The sequence below is a fragment of the Balaenoptera physalus genome, assembly GCF_965194825.1.
Source record: "Balaenoptera physalus genome assembly, chromosome: 1".
NCBI classification, from domain to species: domain Eukaryota; kingdom Metazoa; phylum Chordata; class Mammalia; order Artiodactyla; family Balaenopteridae; genus Balaenoptera; species Balaenoptera physalus.
Window position 1 is genome coordinate 136,389,687 of NC_138882.1, and position 18,045 is coordinate 136,407,731.

Below are 18,045 nucleotides of genomic sequence, written 5' to 3' on the forward strand. Positions count from 1 at the left end.
GCCCTGGGTGAAAAAAATGAGTTAGTTATACACCTTATGAAATGTACTTTATCAAGACTTCTTTCTTTCTAGATTTGCTGAATACTAAACATTCATTTTGGAGTCCTTGGATTTAATTTGTTTGACCTAGATATTACAATAGCGTGGTGTTCTAATTATATATAGATGGATACAATTTTCCCTAAATCTTTATCAAGTACATATTTGAAAATAAGCAGATTTCATAGGTCTTGAAGAATGGCATTAATATGCTATCTCCCATCAACTCTACTCCAACACCAATATGTTAAAAAAAAAAAAGTATTTTGATACATAACCTAGATCCTTCATGTAGAAGCCTGATATTTTCTCAAAAATATTCAGTGTGTTAGTAGAGAAGTGGGAGAAAAAAGAACTTAATATTCTTTTCCACTTAGAACATGAAATGTCTATCAGTGGAGGGGAAATAACATTTCAAAATGAAAAAGAAATGATAAGAATAGACTGAACGTTTAAATGCACCCCCTCCCCAAAAGATCTCAGTATAAAAAAAGTGATATTCTTCACAGTACATGGCACACCTATTTTAACCAGGAATGTATTAACATAGGACAGGGGGATGATTGGAGGGGTTAGCTGGAGCATGCGTAACCAGTTGAGAGATTTTCTTTTTCATTCTGAATCCTAAAATACAATTTTGAGATAAAGATGAACAATTTCAAATTAGTCTCATAGTCAATGTTTAACTAAGCTCTCTGGATAAACCTTTAAAAAAACTCTTAAACCTACTAAACAAAGGAGAATAGCAACTTAATATTTGTTGTTGTTCTGAGTGTAAGTACACAATTTCAAAATTTTCCACAGGCTGAAAACCTGTGGAAAATGCATTTTGCTATGAAAATTTGAAATCAGAGTTTTTTTGTCAGTGTACGTATTCTAGGGCAAGCAAGTGGGCCTCTGTTATGGATTCAATGTTTGTATCCTTTCCCCAACCCCAGATTAACATATTAAAACTCTAACCATCAATATGATGGTATTTGGAGATGAGTCCTTTGGGAGGTAATTAGGGTTAGATGAAGTCATGAGGATGGTGCTCTCATGATGGCATTGATGACCTCATAAGAAGAGCCACCAGAGAGCTCACTCTTTCTCTCTTAGCACAAAGAAGAGGTCATATGAACACACAATGAGATGACTGCAAGCCAGGAAGAGAGCTCTCACCAGAACCTGACCAAGTTGACCAAGTCGGCACTCAAAGCTTGGACTTCCAGCCTCCAAAACTGGGAGAAAAATATATTTCTATTGTTTAAGCCACACAGTTTATGGTATTTTGTTATGGCGCCTTCTACTACAGCCTCTTAAGTAATGAGTAGGATCAGAGTTCCAGGGGGTCAAGAGAGGGAAGGAGGAGTTTTTAATCATAACTTCCTCTGTTGTCCGTGCTTACAAATCTTCTTAGTCTTGGGGCTCCTACACAATTACCTCTTATATTTCCTCCTAAAGACCTCTTTTCCTTTTCTCTGTATTTCATGACTTTTGGCTTCTGATCTCCTTTGACAATAGCAAGCAATAGGGCTTTCTGGGTTTTTTTCCTGCTTTTAGCATTGCTACCTGTGTCTCTGAGACCTGCTTTAGATCAGGCATCCATCTGCTTACTGTTATTTCAATGAAGAAGCAGGTAGGGCATTTGAGTGTTTAGGGTGAGGTTGCAAGTAAGATGAAGGGATAGAGAAGAGAAGTAGAAATTGTCAATTTACTATGTGAGAAAACAGAAGTAAGTTGAGGAAGGATGCACTACTCTTTAAGGGTGATTTAATAGGAAATAAACAAACAAAAGAACTGCAGTTGTTACACAGCCCAGGTTACTGCTAAGAGCTACAGCCTGCATACCAGGAGTTGGTTGGTTTGCCCACCTTTTAGAGGTGTGAACTTGGTATACTCTTAGGTAGGTCACATCAACTCTCTAGGCCTCAGTTTCCTCATTGGTAAAATTAAAAGTTTGGATCAGATGAATTCTGGGCTTGCTTTCAGATCTTTTTGGAATAGGATGCTTTTATTTTTGCTTTGAATTCTGTCAAACAAAGTTTCTATTAAAAAATAATATAGGTCGCCTTTATTCATTTTTTTTTTTGGAACCAGTTGATCTGTCCTTCTTTACATCAGAAACCCTACAAGAGGGAATCTTAGAGTCTGGGTTCAAAAGGAGTTTAGATCATGTACTCCATTTCTCTCAATACAGCCAATACAAACAATGCAGTCTTGATGTCCAGTAGACCCTTGGCAGGCTCCTGGTTAGCTCTCCTAGAAAATGTTCACAAATAATTTAGGAAAAATAAATTAATTTTGTTGAAAAAATCAAGATCTTTGATATTTCTTCTAAATAGTAATTTGTATTCAGTGTCTACCTATTGGTACCAGTCTGTTAGTGAACACTAAATATGCTTGATTTCCACCTGGTTGAATGTCCTTCATTTCTTGCATCGGTCTTCATATGACATGGGTTCTAGAGCCCTCAGGCCAACGTCAAAATTATTATAAAAATGCTCTGTTCTTGAAACTTATTTCTAATTAATTGGATGGTCTATGGTTGAGTGCTTGTGCCAAAATTCAAGACACCCTACAGCCAACGGAGAGCCTGGGAGTTTCATTCGCATTGTAAACTGAGGACAAACCATCATGGGTTACAGTACAGAAGACCATCATCTGCTAAAGAAACCATGACAAGGTTTGGGGGAATGTAAAGCATACAACTCTGGAGTTTGTGAAACAAAGGGGAAAATGGCTTCGTTATAGCTGAATATGTGATACACTAAAACTCTGAGAGAAATGACATCCTTTGCAGTTGAAATGAGGTATAATTAGGGGAAAAAAAAAGGTTTTCTTAATTTGTACTTTAAAAAGCTGTCACAGATGCAATACTGGTGAGACACTTGCCTTAAATCTGCAAGGCATAAATAAATACAAACATGAGTCCATTTACACATCGTTTCTTGACATAAAGGGGAGACGGCTTGTAATTTCTAAAACATCAAACAGTTCTTAACAAATATTTCCAGCCAAAGGCAAATTCCAACATGATAGGATTTTCATAGGATCTTCACATCTGTAAGATCACCTCTGACAAGAAACTAAGTCTCTTTGAGATCAAGCCCATTTTATAGTGATATTTTTTTCTTTTTGTGAATAATGCCTCATTTCACACAGAATTTTTTTTAAAGTTCTGCATTACAGTGACAGAAGCTTTTCTTTTAGGCATTTCTTGAACTTTGCCATTTTTAAAAATGTGTAATTTTTTCTGTGATTTCCCATTGCCTATGGAATACCCCACCTCTTATCCTAAACTTAAGGTGCAATACACTTCCAGTCGACCCTATTCTTTCCCCTTCCACCTCCCAAGGTGATTAAGGTCCTCACCGTGTTACAGCATCAGTTCAAAGTCCAAAACTCCACCACTGAAAGCTTCTAAATAAGGTACCAATGAGTAATCAGTTAAATAAAATTTGGGGCAAAATTCTTCTCCATCCCTGGACTTTTGAAACAAATGAAACAAGTTATCTGCCCCCAAACGTCCCAACATATAATCGTGGTGCAGGCATAGGATATAAACAATACTGTTAAAAAAAAAAATGTGGAAAATGGAAGGTAAGACAGAGTCACAGGTCTAATGCAATTTTGAAATCCAGCTGGGCATAATCCAGCCAGAGTTCTTTGATTAGGTTTCAAGGCCTGGGAACTCTCAGTTCTGCCTTCTGGGTACTTGCTTATACCCACTGGGTCCTTGGTTCTGCCTCCTGAATCATCATTCCTTTTTCATGAAAAGTAGCAAGTGTTTGTGGCTATTTTTATCAGCCTGCCAGTAGAATTTTGGGAGTTCGGGAGCTTCTTTTAATTTCACACTCTCTGTTTCTTATAGTCCAAGCTGGAAGCGTCTCTGCTGACATAGTTTCCACAAGAATCTTGTGGGTCTGTTGTGAATTTCACAGGGACCCATTCCATCACACAAAAACTACATGCACAGATTTTTAAGATAATGCCTTCTCTAGCCCAACCTCCTGTCAAGGTGACTTAGAGAAAATATTCTCAAGCTTCCTAGAGGCCCTCTGGTTTGATTGAGAGGATCTGTAAGCACATCCTTAATCTCTTATGAATGAATCCTCTGATTTTTTTGATCTTTCTGAGGTTTCAGCAAAGGACTATAGAGTCACGTTCTCAGCCTTTTCTCCAGAGTATGCTTTCCAGACTGTGAGTCTCTTAGTTAAATAGTTCTTCCCTCAATCTGTCTCCTTCCTGTCCCATTTTACATAAGCAACAAGAAGAGACCAGGCTGAACTTTCATATCTTTGCTTGGAAATCTCCTTAGCCATACACCCAGATTCATCACTTACGAGTTCTGCTTTCTACATAACTGTAGGACACAGTTTCTGCCACTAAGTAATGAAGATCCACTCCTCTTTCTCTAATTTCCAATAATGACATCCTCACTTCTTCCAGAACCTTCATCAACATCATTTTCAACGTCCATGTTTCTCTGAACGGTCTGCTCAAGGTCATTTTGGCTTTCTCTAGCATGTTCCTCATCGTTTTCCTTAAACTTCTCCCAGCTTCTGCTCACTGTTTAGTTCCAAAACTATTCCATTTACAAGTATTTGTTACAGTAACACCACACTTCCAGGTCCAAAATCTCTATTAGTTTTCTATTATGATGTAATACATTACAATTTAGCATCTTAAAACAACGCCCATTTTTAACTCACACAGTATGTAGGTCAGAAATCTGGACATGGCATGGCTGGGTTCTCTATTTAGGGTAGAACAAGGCTGAAAAACAGGTTTCTGCTGGGGCAGCACTTCTCATCTGTGGCTTGAGATCCTCCAAACTCACTGATTGTTGGAAGAATTCAGTTCCTAAGGACTGTAGGCCTGAGGTCCCCCTTTCCTTGCTGGCTGTCAGTAGGGCCACTGTCAGCCCCCTGAGGTCACTCCTCTCCATGGGCAGTTCAACAACATGGATATTTGCTTTCCTCCAGGTCAGCCAGAACGCGTCTCTCTGACAATTTATTCTGCGACCAGCCAGAGAAAATTCTCTACTTCTAAAGGGCGCATATGATTATGTCAGGCCCATCTGGACGATCTCTCTTTTTTAAAGTCAACTGAGCCATATGATATAACATAATCACAGGAATAAAATCTATTATTTTCATTAGAAGTACATAATTTAAAATTCCTGGAATTATACAGGGCATGTACATCAGAAATCTTGGAATTCTTCCTACTATTATAATAATATATTGAACAATGTCATGTAGCCCACAGTCTGTCTCTAAAGACCTACATAAATCAGGCTCAATTATTTTTTTCCCATCCAGATACAATATCAAAGAGACAATAACAAAATTCCCAAAATTACTGTATTATAAGCTTTACTATTTTAAGTAAAGCTTAAGGAATCCCAGTGAAATCTATATTGAGATTACAGGATTCAATTTACTAAATATAACACAACAGAAATCTAAATTTTATATATAATCATTTATGAAGAGAAACAGTCTTTTAAGCACAAGTAAAAGTCTTTTTTTTTTTTTATAAATTTATTTATTTTATTTATTTATTTTTGACTGTGTTGGGTCTTCGTTGCTGTGTGCGGGCTTTCTCTAGCTGCGGCGAGCGGGGGCCACTCTTCATTGCGGTGCACAGGCTTCTCATTGCGGTGGCCTCTCCCGTTGCGGAGCACGGGCTCCAGGCACATGGGCCTCAGCAGTTGTGGCACTCGGGCTCAGTAGTTGTGGCTTGTGGGCTCTAGAGCGCAGGCTCAGTAGCTGTGGCGCACGAGCTCAGCCGCTCTGCGGCATGTGGGATCCTCCCGGACCAGGGCTCGAACCCGTGTCCCCTGCATTGGCAGGCGGACTCCTAACCACTGCGCCACCAGGGAAGCCCACAAGTAAAAGTCTTTTAAGCACAATTCGTACTCAAAGATCAATCATCTTCTTTTCTTACAAATACTGAGCTTACAGAAATCTTTATGGAAAGAGGAAACAATTATGTGTGTTCTCACATTATACATATTTGCATATTAATAAATATAAATGTTGAGTACCAAATGGGAAAAATAGCTTTCTGTGTATAAATGCAACTGAGAAAGACTTGGAGGTCCTTGCATAGTAGTTCCCAGTTTTGGCTGCCAAAATGTCCTCAGGGAGATTGAAAAAAAACAAACTTCTGGGTACCATCCCTAAAGATATTAATTCAGTTGCAGGTCATGACCTAATTATTCTTGTAAATGTCCTCAAGTAGTTGACAATTTAAAGTGAGAAAAAAGACACTACAAAAGTTAGCTGTTTTCACCAAGGATTTAATATTAACTTTTAAAGTTTAATACAGAGAAAAATAAAGTCAAAGTGTATAGCTCAATGAACGATCACAAAGGAACACACCCATGGAAGGTCCACTCATGTCAAGAACAAAAAACCAGGGCTTCCCTGGTGGCGCAGTGGTTGAGAATCTGCCTGCCAATGCAGGGGACACGGGTTCGAGCCCTGGTCTGGGAAGATCCCACATGCCGCAGAGCAACTGGGCCCGTGAGCCACAATTACTGAGCCTGCGCGTCTGGAGCCTGTGCTCCGCAACAAGAGAGGACGCGATAATGAGAGGCCCGCGCACTGCGATGAAGAGTGGCCCCCACTTGCCACAACTAGAGAAAGCCCTCGCACAGAAATGAAGACCCAACACAGCCAAAAATAAATAAATAAATAAATAAATAAACCCAAAGTTTAAAAAAAAAAAAAAAGAACAAAGAACCAGAGCATCCCTCATAATACTTCCAAAGTATTAAATACCACCTCCCCAAGAATAACCATTTTCTTGAATTTTAACACCACAGATTAATTTTGCCTATTTTGAATTTCATACAAATTAAATAATAAAATTTTTAAAATCTGATTGTTTCACTCAACATTATGTGTGTGAGATTCATTAATGCTGTTGTATGTAGCAGAGATTTGTTTTCTTCCATACTGTATATTTCCTGAATTGTATAAATATATTGCAATTTGTTTATTCTTCGCTTACTGGACATTTGGGTTATTTCCCAGTTTGGGACAATTTTAATAATGTGATAAACACTCTTGACTTATACATACATGTCTTTTGGTGCACATTCCTAGGTCTGGGATTGCTGGACCATAAAGTATTCACATATTCACTCTAATAGTTACTTCCATGTAGCTTTCTTAGAGTGATTGTACCAATTTATACTCCTACCAGCCGGTGTGACAGTTCTCATTGCTCCACATATTTGTCAACAGGACTATTGTAAATCTTCTCAATTTTTAGCTGTTATAGTAGCTGTGCAGTGATGGCTCATTGCAGTATTATTTTTTATTTCATTCCATTTCTCTGATTGTGGCAATTTGAAAATTCTCTCATATGAAGTGCCTGTTCAAGTCTTTTTGCCCATTTTTCTATTGGGCTGTCTGATTTTTCTTATTGATTTATAGAAATTCTTTATATAATTTGACCATAAGTTCCTATTTAAGTATGTGTTTTGCAAATGTCAAAACTACATAGATTGGTTTTGCCCTCTTTTAAGGGTTTCTTTTTGTTTAAGAGTAATTTTAATTTTAGTGTAATCAAAGATGCACTCCTGGAAACTTATTGTTTCTGCCTTATAATCTATAAGCCTGACTGCCTTTCAGTTTAAGCTTTATTAAACATAGTTTTTATGTGTAGGTAATTAAGTAAAGATCAAGTCATTGTTTTTCTGCACAGATATCCGGTTAACCCAGCACCATTGACTGGAAATATTAGATGAAATTCTCTAGAGACAACTTGAGGTTCTAAATAATGTCATCTTACACTAGTGGGGTTGAAGAATTTCTTCTGTAAGATGCTAGGTTAAGGGCATTTAACTTTAATTGAAACAGGGATTTAGAAAAGTTGAAGCCCCAAGAGGGCTGGTATATTTCAGGTTGACCCTTATTCCTGGGGCGTAAGTTTTTGGTGTACTATTTTGAGACCCCCTCCATTCTTGGTGGACTCTGATCTGTTTCCCCAGATAGTGAGTCTGCCAAAAGTTCTGTTCACTTTCCTAACCTTTCAGCTACTACTTTCAAATTAACAAATGCTTGAGGGGAAATTTGTCCTAAGTGTCAGGTTCGCATTTCTATGTTTTCTTCATCTTTGGGATCTTAGTCTGGTGAACCTTACTTCCTTGGTAGCTTACAAACAAGGCTTACACACAGATCTTGTTATTTTGTCTAAATTTTTTCTAGATGTTTTAAGCAGGAGAGTTGGTTCAAAATAAACTAGTCTACATTGTCTAAAACAAAACTTTGTACACACTGATATATTCAAAAATGTAATTAAGGCCCCTAATGGCTATCTAATTTCTTAAAAGAGATAGGAACTCAGTGAATTTCTGTTTATCTGACTTCTCATGATATGGAATAACATATATGTTTAATTTATTGTAAGTACTTAGCTCTTTTAAAAGAGATCAATTTGGAGTCAACTGGTGACAAATCAGTGGAAGAAATATATTTTTGGCCAGAGAAGGGAGTCCTTTAGGCACCTTTCAAGTGATAACTCAGAGGTAGATGTTAACTCCATCTCTGTAAAGGCTCTCCCGGTAATGGGGGTGGTAGAGATTTTCTGTGTTTGTAATAGTGGTGTCTGCAAACTAATGACAACACCTGTTTCTACTGTACAATGACAACTATGGCTCAGCACCTGGTTTTGGGAGAGCAGAAATACTGTGATATCCTTTCTCATTTTGATTTTCCCCCATTTATTGCTCTGTCCTAAATCTTTGTATTGATTAAGAGAAAAATAAGTTATGTTTGAAGCTATAGCTAGATGGTTAAGGAGAATCCATAGGTCAGGGGTGTTGCGTAGCTTATTCCAACCAAAACAGATCAGTTTGATCTATATCCCCCTTGTTTTCTCTCTTGGTCTTTCTACTCACGTTTAAGCCTTAAGTATATTTAAACATATGATGTTATGATGATTAGGACAATAGAATCTGTCTTTACTTATTAGCACATTAATGTTTTCAGCTCTTGCTTCACTGTTGATAATAATTATGCTAAAAATAGTGAGGAGGAAAGGGACATTCTGAATCCATAGAGCTCTCTCAGGATTTTCATATTCGATAATTTTCAAACATTAGAGAAAATAATTTGGTACATTTCCTTCTCTTCTGACCATTAGTGTACTAAATAACTCAAAAGTATACAATATACAAAATTTTGAGATTTCTGAATGTGTGGTCCAGAGATAAACTGCACAGAGTCTGAGGGTCTTTAGAATGTATGTTCAATATTTAGATTTATAGTCGTCACCCCAGATTTAAGTCTGAATCTCTAGAAAAGGGCCCAGGAACTGGAATTTTAACAACTTTCCTGTGCAAATATGATTTTTATACACATTATTTAACATTTACAGTGGGAAGTTTTTTTACATACATTACCTCACAGAGACTTCTAGATAGGTAGGATTATCTCCAATTTCCTAATGGGGAAACTGAGACACAGAGAGGTAAACCACTGGGACAAACTCACATGTAAGTTGAGCTGGCACGTCACCCAGTTCTCCTGCCACCAAGTTCAATGCTTGTCTCACTACATCAGCTTCTCTACAAAGAATCTCTATCTTAGAAAAGAGATTTTTTTCCCCCACATACAGCTTTTCTTAAGCTGCATAAGTCCAAACAACCTCATATTTGCTCTGTGATAGCAATTATTGTGATAGGGTATTACTAACAACTTTCAGTGCACACACTGGGTTTTTCAGTCACAGAGTGCCCAGTTTTGTCAAGGCATTTTAGTGCTTGCTTGGAGGTTCTGTGTATAAAAGCCGTGCCCTGGAGAGAGTGCTTTTAACACCCGTGAGCAGCAGTGCAACGTGAGGTCACCAGGAGCAGGGATGCTGCCACTGTTAGAGCAGATACAGATGACTTCTAACAACCTTTGATCAATGACTCAGCCCCAGCTCCACAGAGGTGAAGCTCAGCAGAACCACTCAGAATTACCTTCTGGAACAAACAAGAAAAAGTGGCATTTCTTGTCTGAGAATAGGAAACTGGCCAGCAAAAAAGTTACTGATAGAGGCTACTGATTAAATTACTGATAGAATACTACTAATTTACTGGACTGACTGGAATTTGGGGTATTTTTTTTAGTTGTTTATTCCCTCAAGCAAATACATGAAGGTAACAAGCATGGCTGCCACTGACAGCTACTGATATTGAACGCAGCATATGCCACAAACTCAGCCTAGAGCTTTATAACAACTGTCTTACTTTACTCATCACAACAAACATTATTTGTTTTCATAAGAGAAAACTAAAGACTAGGGATGTCAAGTAATTTGCCCATGGCCACCTTGTCTGGTAAATCCTTGTCTATCAGATTCTAGAGCCCATTAACTTAACCATTTTACTACATTTTCTTTCTTGATGTACTGAAGATCTATTTTCATATGATGTAGATGTGTTATAATTTAAAACAAGTAAAGAGAAAAGACTAGAAAAATCTTTTTTGTTTCTCTCACTGAGTGAGAGTTTTTCTAGTAGTATAGTACCATGAGAATGTTCTTCTCACTCTGACACAAGGGATTAGGATATGGGGGCACTAGCCTTCATTCTTCTGCTCATTTTTCATTCCTGAAAATTTTAATTTTTTGAGGAATCTCCATATTGTTTTCCATAGTGGCTGGACCAATTTACATTCCCACTAACAGTGTATAAGGGTTCCCTTTTCTCCACATCCTCACCAGCACCTTTTGTCTTCTTGATGACAGCCATTCTAATTGGGAGCATGACTTTTAAATCTTAAGTGTGAATTTGATTAACTGGTCATGCAGGCTAAAGATATATGGTGGCCAGTAATTGGCTTGTCTATCTATCAGGCCAGCTGGCCAGTAAAACATCTAGAGTTTTAATATTGTAGAAAAGGCAAGAGATTTTACGGGTTAAAGGGGAAAAAGAGACATTTACATGCCCAAAGAGAAAGCACAGTTTTGAGAGTATATGCTACTAAATTCAGGACCAAAAGCAACATAGGGCAGCTGTGTCCTGCATAACTGAATTTAACTCTCAGCTGGGCAGAGTGCAAAGGAATAAGAAATGCAATGAACGTAGTCCCGGCAAAAATAGCAGTAGCAGCAAAAGTACTCTCTTAGGAGTTTTCCCAATCCATATTAGTAGGCAGAGCCACATCTTCAGAGGAAATTAGTTATAATTTAGGAGCTACATCCCTTGAATGGCTCTGATTCAAACATGCAGAACAACTTTGCAGCCCTGCTGGGCAGAAGGAAATTTTAATATTGCATGGTATTGTTCTCTGAAGTTATATAAATTGTCTATTTGGTAATGTTATTAGTATCCACACTTTCCTTTTGCCTTATTCCACAATGACTACTGTATCACTTATTTTCAGATAATAATTTTATACAATTACATTTTTCGTATTTCATATCCATGAATATTCAAGAATATTCATTTTTTTTCAGATAAGAAATTAAAACAATTTATATTCTAACCTTTATAAATCCCAAAATGACTGAGCAAACTGGAGGGTAAAATTTCTAAAAATAAATATGGCTAAAATATTACATACTGGCACTTGACCATTATTAATGGGGATCATGCTCTCAGGGTATAGCATTACCAAAGAATATCACTGTATCAGTTAGCTATTGTTAACCACCCCATAATTTAGTAGATTAAAAAAAAATTTTAGGGGAGGCAGAGACAAGATGGCGGTGTGGGAAGACGAGGAGTTAGCGTCTCCCCACAACTAGGGTGCCTGCCAGTGGCTGGGGGGACTCTGACACCCAAGAAGACGGGAGGAACCCTAAAGTGAACTAGTAGGACATAGGGGGACTGAGAAGCGGGGAGAAGTGGAGGCCAGAGAGGATCGGTACCCCTGAGGCCAGGGAGATCAAGAGAGGAAGGTGGGAGGAGCTAACCAGGAGGAGCAGGAGAGGAGAGGGGGGATTTTACCCCACCCACTTGAGCCCTGGAAGTCTGCTGGGCTCCCAAATGAGGTCCCCTGACCACTGAGACCAAGGGTGGGGAGCATGCCTGAGCCCCTTCTGTTCCTTGAGCCTAAGCCCTGCCCTCCAGCCCCCAGGACGTTTTCCAGCCCTGTGGGTCTTAGGCATAGGCCCCGCCCACTGCCCAAACCTCACCCTTGCTTAGGCCCTGCCCTCCACAGCCAAGGCTGTTTCCCCCTTGATTTTTTTTTTAATTTTCCCTCTGCCTCTTTTTTACTATGGTGATACTGATGTACCTTCCGGTTGTTGATTCATCCATATTTTTATTTTTATATTCTTTCTAACATATCTGTTAGTTTCCTAGCCTAATTTTATTTTTTACTTTGTTATTGCTCTCTTTTTTTTTTGCCACCCCACGCCACTTGTGGGATCTTGGTTCAGGAGCCAGGGATTGGGCTGAAGCTAATGCAGTGGGAGCTCTGAGTCTGAACCACTGGACTAACAGAGAACCTCAGACCCCAGGGAATATTCATCTGAGTGAGGTCTCCCAGAGTTCCTCATATCAGCACCAAGACCCAACTCTACCAAATAGTCAACAAACTCCAGTGTTGGAAGCCTCAGGCCAAACAACCAGTAAGACAGGAACACAAGCCCACTCATAAAAAAAAAAAAAAAAAAAGAGACAGCAAAAAAATATGTCACAGATGAAGGAGCAAGGTAAAAACCTACAAGACCAAATAAATGAAGAGGAAATAGGCAATCTACTTGAAAAAGAATTCAGAGTAATTATAGTAAAGACGATCCAGAATCTTGGAAATAGAATGGAGGCATGGATGAGAAAATACAAGAAATATTTAACAAAGATCTAGAAGAACTACAGAATAAACAAACAGAGATGAACAACACAATAACTGAAATGAAAAATTCTCTAGAAGGAATCAATAACAGAATAACTGAGGCAGAAGAACAAATAAGTGAGCTGAAGACAAAATGGTGGAAATAACTGCTGAGGAGCAGAATAAAGAGAAAAGAATGAAAAGAATTGAAGACACTCTCAGAGACCTCTGGGACAACACTAAATGCACCAACATTCGAATTATAGGAGTCCCAGAAGAAGAAGAGAAAAAGAAAGGGTCTGAGAGAATATATGAAGATTTGTAGTTGAAAACTTCCCTAACATGGGAAAGGAAATAGCCACCAAGTCCAGGAAGCACAGAGAGTCCCATACAGGTAAACCCTAGTAGAAACACACCAAGACACATATTAATCAAACTAACAAAAATTAAATTCAAAGAAAAAATATTAAAAGCAGTAAGGGAAAAACAAAAAACAACATAGAAAGGAATCCCCATAAGGTTATCAGCTGATTTTTCAGCAGCAACTCTGTAGGCCAGAAGGGAGTGGCAGGGTATACTTAAAGTGATGAAAGAGAAAAACCAAAACCAAGATTACTCTACCCAGCAGGGATCTCATTCAGATTCAATGGAGAAATCAAAAGCTTTTCAGACAAGCAAAACCGAAGATAATTCAGCACCACCAAACCAACTTTACAACAAATGCTAAAGAAACTTCTCTAGGTGGGAAACACAAGAAAAGAAAAAGACCCACAAAAACAAACCCAAAACAATTAAGAAAATGGTAATAGGAATATACATATCAATAATAACCTTGAATGTCAATGGATTAAATGCCCCAACCAAAAGACACAGACTGGATGAAGGCATAAAAAACAAGACCCATATATTTGCTGTCTACAAGAGCCCCACTTCAGACCTAGGGACACATACAGACTGAAAGTGAAGGAATGGAAAAAGAGATTCCATACAAATGGAAATCAAATAAACCTGGAGTAGCAATACTTGTATCAGATAAAATAGACTTTAAAATAAAGACTGTTACAAGAGATAAGGAGGGACACTACTTAATGATCAAAGGATCAATCCAAGAAGAAATAACAATTATAAATGTTTATGCACCCAATGTAAGAGCACCTCAATGCATAAGGCAAATGCTAACAACTATGAAAGGAGAAATCAACAGTAACACAATAATAGTAGGGGACTTTAACACCCCACTTACACCAATGGACAGATCATTCAAACAGAAAATAAATAAGGAAACACAAGCTTTAAATGACACAATAGACCAGATAGGTTTAATTGATATTTATAGAACATTCCACCCAAAAGTGGCAGAATACATTTTCTTTTCAAGTGCACATGGAACATTCTCCGGGATAGATAACATCTTGGATCACAAATCAAGCCTTGGAAAATTTAAGAAAATTGAAATCGTGTCAAGCATCTTTTCTGACCACAACGCAATGAGATTGGAAACCAATTACGGAAAAAAATTGTAAAAAACACAAATACATAGAGGCTAAACAGTGCATTACTAAATAACCAAGAGATCACTGAAGAAATCAAAGAAGAAATTAAAAAATACATAGAAACAAATGACAACGAAAACACAACAACTCAAAACCAATGGGAAGCAGTAAAAGCAGTTCTAAGAGGGAAGTTTATAGCAATTCAATTTCACCTCAAGAAACAAGAAAAATCTCAAATAAACAACCTAACCCTACACCTAAAACAACTAGAGAAAGAAGAACAAAGAAAACTCAGAGTCAGTAGAAGGAAAGAAATCATAAAGCTCAGAACAGAAATAAATGAAATAGAAACAACAAAAACAATAGCAAAGATCAATAAAACTAAAAGCTGGTTCTTTGAGAAGATAAATAAAGTTGATAAACCCTTAGCCAGACTCATCAAGAAAAAAAGGGAGAGGATGCAAATCAATAAAATTAGAAATGAAAAAGGAGAAATCACAATGGACACTGCAGAAATACAAAGGATTATTAGAGACTACTAAAAACAACTATATGCCAGTAAAACGGACAACCACGAAGAAATGAACAAATTCTTGGAAAGGTAAAATTTTCCAAGACTGAACCAGGAAGAATTAGAAAATATAAACAGACCTATCACAAGTAATGAAATTGAAACTGTAATTAAAAATCTTCCAACAAACAAAAGTCCAGGACCAGATGGCTTCACAGACTAATTCTATCAAACATTTAGAGAAGAGCTAACACAGATCCTTCTCAAACTCTTCCAAAAAATTGCAGAGGAAGGAACACTCCCAAATTCATTCTACAAAACTACCATCACCCTGGTACTAAAACCAGAAAAAGATATCACAGAAGAAGAAAATTATAGACCAATATCACTGATGGCTATAGATGCAAAAATCCTGAACAAAATACTAGCAAACAGAATCCAACAGCAAATTAAAAGGATCATACAGCATGATTAAGTGGGATTTATCCCAGGGATGCAAGGATTCTTCAATATATGCAAATCAATCAAGGTGGTACACCACATTAACAAATTAAGGAATAAAAACCATATGATCATCTCAATAGATGCAGAAAAAGCTTTTGACAAAATTCAACACCAATTTATGATAAAAAGCTCTCCAGAAAATGGACATAGAGGGAACCTACCTCAACATAATAAAGGCCATATATGACAAACCCACAGCAAGCATCATACTCAATGGTGAAAAACTAAAAGCTTTTCCACTAAGATCAGGAACAAGACAAGGATGTCCACTCTCGCCACTCTCATTCAACATAGTTTTGGAAGTCCTAGCCACAGCAATCAGAGAAGAAAAAGAAATAAAAGGAATACAAGTTGGAAAAGAAGAAGTAAAGCTGTCACTGTTTACTGATGACATGATACTATACATAGAAAATCCTAAAGATGCCACCAGAAAACTACTAGAACTAATCAATGAATTTGGTAAGGTTGCAGGATACAAAATTAATGCACAGAAATCTCTGGCAGTCCTATACACCAACAATGAAAAATCAGAAAGAGAAATTAAGGAAACACTCCCATTTACCATTGCAACAAAAAGAATAAAATACCTAGGAATAAACCTGCCTAAGAAGGCAAAAGACTTGTACTCAGAAAACTATAAAACACTGATGAAAGAAATCAAAGATGACATAAACAGATGGAGAAATATGCCATGTTCTTGGATTGGAAGAATCAATATTATGAAAATGACTATTCTGCCCAAAGCAATCTACAGAATCAATGCAATCCCTCTCAAACTACCAATGGCATTCTTCACAGAATTAGAACAAAAAATTTTGCAATTCGTATGGAAACACAAAAGACCCTGAATAGCCAAAGCAATCTTGAGAAAGAAAAACGAAGCTGGAGGAATCAGGCTCCCCGACTTCAAACTATACCACAAGGCTACAGTAATCAAGACAGTATGGTACTGGCACAAAAACAGAAATATAGATCAATGGTACAAGATAGAATGCCCAGAGATAAACCCACGCACATATGTTCACCTAATTTACAACAAAGGAGGCAAGAACATACAATGGAGAAAAGACAGCCTCTTCAATAAGTGGTGCTGGGAGAACTCAACAGCTACATGTAAAAGAATGAAATTAGAATACTCCCTAACACCATACACAAAAATAAACTCCAAATGGATTAAAGCCTTAAATGCAAGACAAGACACTATAAAATTCTTAGAGGAAAACATAGGAAAAACACTCTTTGACATAAACCACAGCAAGATCTTCTTTGACCCACCTCCTAGAGTAACGGAAATAAAAACAAAACTAAACAAATGGGACTTAATTAAACTTAAAAACTTTTATGCAGCAAAGGAAACCATAAACAAGGCAAAAAGACAACACAGAATGTGAGAAAATATTTGCAAGTGAAACAACAGACAAAGGATTAATCTCTAAAATATACAAACAGCTCTTGGAGCTCAATATCAAAAAAACAAACAATCCAGTTAAAAAATGGGCAGAAGACCTAAATAGACATTTCACCAAGGAAGACATACAGATAGCCAAGAGACACATGAAAAGATGCTCAACATCATTAATTATTAAAGAAATGCAAATCAAAACTACAATGAGGTACCATCTCACACCGGTTAGAATAGCCATTATCAAAAAATCTAGAAACAATAAATTCTGGAAAGGGTGTGGTGAAGAGGGAACACTCCTGCACTCTTGGTGGGAATGTAAATTGATACAGCCACTATGGAAAACAGTATGGAGGTTCCTTAAAAAACTAAAAATAGAACTTCCATACGACCCAGCAATCCCACTACTGGGCATATACCCTGAGAAAACCATAATTTAAAAAGAGACATGTGCCACAACATTCATTGCAGCACTATTTACAATAGCCAGGACATGGAATCAACCTAAATGTCCATCAAGAGATGAATGGATAAAGAAGATGTGGCACATATATCCAATGATATTGCTCACCCATTAAAAAAACGAAATTGAGTTATTTGTAGTGAGGTGGATGGACCTAGAGTCTGTCATAGAGACTGAAGTAAGAAAGAAAAGCAAATATCGTATGCTAATGCATATATATGGAATCTAAAAGAAGAAAATGGTACTGATGAACCTAGTTGCAGGGCAGGAATAAAAAGGTAGACATAGAGAATGGACTTGATGACATGGGGTGGGAGGGCGAAGCTGGGGCGAAGTGAGAGTAGCATCGGCATATATACACTACCAAATGTAAAATAGTTGGCTGGTGGGAAGCAGCAGCATAGCACAGGGAGATCGGCTCAGTGCTTTTCGATGACCTAGAGGGGTGGGATAGGGAGGATGGGAAAGAGGCTTTAGAGGGAGGGGATGTGGGGACATGTGTATGCATATGGCTGATTCACTTTGTTGTGCAACAGAAACTAACACAGTATTGTGAAGCAATTATACTCCAATAAAGATCTATTAAAAACAACAACTTTTACCTGTTCAAGGTTTTGTGGGTTAGCTGGGTGATTTTTCCAGTGTGGGTTCATTCATGCAATTACATTCAGCTGGTGGGTTTGCAGGGGGACTGGGCATCCAGCAGGGAGGGCTGGAAAGCTGGGCCTCTTTTTCCTTGTAGGGATTCATCTTCAAGGACACTAGACTGGGTTTCTTCACGTGCAGTTTCAGGCACTATTACAAGAGTGCAATCCTCAATGACTATCAAGCATGTATGGCATTCAATTTATCCTATTGGACAAAAC

The 18,045-nt window shown here is 37.8% G+C and overlaps 1 long non-coding RNA gene across 1 annotated transcript; it reads left to right on the forward strand.

Moving 5' to 3' along the window:
* Nucleotides 1-506: 506 nt before the first annotated feature.
* Nucleotides 507-17,780, forward strand: LOC309641547. Its single transcript, XR_014252682.1, has 2 exons — nt 507-5,524; nt 5,906-17,780. It is a non-coding gene; the product is annotated as an uncharacterized lncRNA (long non-coding RNA).
* The last annotated feature ends 265 nt before the right edge of the window (nt 17,781-18,045 follow it).